Source organism: Suricata suricatta, chromosome 6 (genome assembly GCF_006229205.1).
Source record: "Suricata suricatta isolate VVHF042 chromosome 6, meerkat_22Aug2017_6uvM2_HiC, whole genome shotgun sequence".
Lineage (NCBI taxonomy): Eukaryota > Metazoa > Chordata > Mammalia > Carnivora > Herpestidae > Suricata > Suricata suricatta.
This window is the reverse complement of record NC_043705.1, coordinates 135173317-135176753: the sequence shown is the minus strand read 5'-3', so window position 1 is coordinate 135176753 and position 3437 is coordinate 135173317. Positions and strand designations below refer to the sequence as shown.

The 3437-nt window shown below is 44.8% G+C and overlaps 1 long non-coding RNA gene across 1 annotated transcript in view; it reads right to left on the bottom strand.

Moving 5' to 3' along the window:
* The window catches only part of LOC115293273, a 21919-nt gene extending 20301 nt beyond the window's left edge, over nucleotides 1–1618 (bottom strand). The window contains exon 1 of the long non-coding RNA XR_003909463.1: nucleotides 1564–1618. This is a non-coding gene — a long non-coding RNA (uncharacterized LOC115293273). The remainder of the gene's footprint in view (nucleotides 1–1563) is intronic.
* Nucleotides 1619–3437: the final 1819 nt, after the last annotated feature.

The window sequence follows — 3437 nt, the reverse complement described above, 5'->3', positions numbered from 1 at the left end:
GCCAGGGTGGGAACTGTGGGAAATTCTTCTGTGCATCGATTGGTATGGTCCCCATCCAAAATTATCCTTCTGTGCAGGGGTTACACGTAGGGAAATCGAATGTCTCACTGGAACCTCCTCCTCTTGGCTATTTTTTTTAAGTTTATTTATTTGAGAGAGAGAGAGGGAGAGCGAGTGTGCAAGCAGGAGAGAGGCAGAGAGAGAGCAGAATACCAAGCAGACTCTGTCTACACCATCAGCACGGAGCCCAATGTGAGACTCGATGTCACCAACCCATGAGATCATGACCTGAGCTGAAAGCAAGAGTTGGACGCCTCACTGACTGAGTCTCCCGCTTTTGATCACATCAGTCTTATCACATTTAAGTTCACATTTAAGTACTCCAAGGAGGGACTTAGGCTCATTCACAAAAACTAGCTCAGGCCCTGGCAGGAGGGCCTCTCCAAGTACAGAAAAGCTGGACTCAGATTTATAATATGGACACATCACTGAGAAAACACTTAAGCAAATTTCAAAATTAATTCAAATTCTCACTTTTAAGCAATTAGTTCACTTTTCATTATCATGAACTCACATGTTAAAATTTACTTAACTACTATTGTTCTGTTTTGTTTTTTTAAAGTAATCTCTACCCCCAATATGGGGCTTGAACTCAAAACCCTGAGGTCAATAGTCATTCTACTGACTGAGTCGGCCAACTGTGATTTGTTTCTAAACCCTGAATTGTTCTTCTTCACGGAGGCAGAGAAAGTTTTCATGCAAACCAGTCCATTTTCCAGTGGCCCAAACTTCATCTTGTGGGACGTAATGAAGACTTCACTGTTATCCTCACGGCAGCCTGCTTATGTATCAAAATCGTATTCATATGTTTTCACTCATACGTGGAACAGGAGAAACTTAACAGAGGACCATGGGGGAGGGGGAGGGAGGCAAACCACAAGAGACTCTTAAATACTGAGAACAAACCGAGGGCTGAAGAGGAAGGGGGAGAGGGGAAAATGGGTGATGGGCATGGAGGAGGGCACTTGCTGGGATGAGCACTGGGCGTTATATGGAAACCAACTTGACAATAAACTGTAAAAGAAAAAGAAAAAAATGACAAGCAAAAAAAAAATGGTATTTAAGTAGCACTTAGAGCCCAAGAAAAGCCGGCACACACACACTTTTCGCCCAGGACCAAGAGCTATGACTAGGGACAGGATCAGTTAAGTACGTAATAAATATTTACCAAATAAATAAATACTCAATAAACATTAATAATAGCAAAGTCACTGCCTACATAATGTTATTTTGTTCCCTTTTGTAATCTTTTAAATTTACTTAATAGAGAAAGAGGTGAGGGAGGGGCGGGGGGTGAGGAGAATCCCAAGCAGGCTCTGTGCTCAGACCCATGAACTGTGAGATCATGACCTGAGCTGAAATCAAGAGTGGACGCTTAACCAACTGAGCCACCCAGGCACCCCTGTTCCCTTTTAAAACTACTTGGTTAATATGCCTACACAAAGATCAGATATTTGGGGTCCAGCAAATAATATACCATAAAACTGAAGTCTGTTTTCTTACCTCTAGTTCTGGACAAAACCATATCCTTTATGATTTGCATAATAACACGCCCAAGTATCATGACGGAAATCAGGTGATACACTCTCCACGGGGTCAGTGCAAGGAACCTGGAACAGCAAAAACAGACAAAGCATGATTGAGGATTTTCATCTCTCTGTTTGGTTTAGTTCCTACCATAGAAACAAAAATGTACATTTCAGTTTTCAGAATCACCCCAACAAGACCACATCAAAGCTATTCAATAGGCATAAAAAACAGCAGAATAAAAGCGGTTGGGCCACGGACACGTTTGTACTAGAGTATCCACTGTAACCTCTAATTTGGGCAAAGGATTCGCTATGCTGGGTGTGGCCCAAATGTCACTCTGCTAACAGATGGAGAGTGGAACTGACCTGAAACCAAATCTTAGAAACACAGAGCAACAAGGTTTTCCACGACCTGGAGGAGCCACTGCCCTCCTCTTTAGTCTTCCAACTACATTCATTTATTTCACTACTACTCCCTCCCTCCAGTTGTTAAGGATCTAATGCGCCAGCCCCTTCTCTTTAAGATCACAATCCTGTGGTCTGTCTGGCCAGGTCCTCTCCAAGGGGAAACAAAGAATTCTTTATCATGAACAGTACACAAACATTGTAGTATTGGGGCACCTAGGTGGCTCAGTCGGTTGAGCGTCTGACTTTGGCTCAGGTCATGATCTCACAGTTCGTGGGTTGGAGCCCCACATCGGGCTTCGTGCTGACAGCTAGCTCAGAGCCTGGAGCCTGCTCAGATTCTGTGTCTCCCCCTCTCTCTGACCCTCCCCTGTTCGCGCTGTCTCTCTGTCTCTCAAAAATAAATAAAAAACATTAATAAAAAATTAAATGAAAACATTACAGTACTTTATTTTAATGTTTATTTATCTTTGAGGTGGGGTAAAGGGTCATAGAGAGAGAGACACAGAACCCGAAGCAGGCTCCAGACTCTGAGCTGTCAGCACAGAGCCTGATGTGGGGCTTGAACCACAACCGTGAGATGGTGACATGAGCTGAAGTTGGACACTTAACTGGGCCACCCAGCTGCCCCTACAGTCCTTTTTTATGATTGGTCTTATAAAGGAATGGAATAAACCTTCCTACAGAGGTTGAAGCCTGCTTACAGATTAACTGGCCACGCTGACCATTTTAATTTCGGTGTAATCACAAGCATAGAAAAATTAACATATATGTCATTTAAAACTAGTTGCAAGGCACTGTAGGCTTTATAGACAAGGACACATACTATAAAGAAAGAATCTTGTCTTCCAGGAACTTACTTCCTCATCAGAGACAAACGCAGGCCAAGCCAAGCTAACAAAATCCAAGGCAGTGAGTGTTAGGTACTCAAATAAAACACGAGCAAAGAACAAAGAGAAGCAGCAGAAGAAGGAATGATTAACTCAATACTGAGGGAAGAGTTTATTGAAGTGGCCCTTGAACTTGGTCTGGTGGGTGCATACAATTGAGAGGAAAACAGGTGGACACAACACACACAGAAGATCAGAGTCGGGGAGGGGGGGTGTGCCTGGGGCAGGCCCTGAAGGATCTGCCAGGGCATTTGGTCCTAATGATACCGGCACTCAAGAGAAAGCCAAAGGTATAGATAGGTGTCAGGTAGGAAAACGGAATGATGGGGGATTTAGGAAAGTGTCCGAGGGCAGCTGAGAAAGTGAGGCAGGGTCGTGAGGAAGCAGGGAGCCCGGGACATCGCTGAGAAGCCTGTGCAATGTGTGTGGGGAGATGGGAGACGCTGGCGACGTCACGGGTAAAGCTTTCAGCACAAGGCGGGCAACCCAGGGGCCGGCTCGGTCTCCGACATGAGCCGTGAGCGTGGCCCGGGCCAGTAAAACAAGCAGGTAG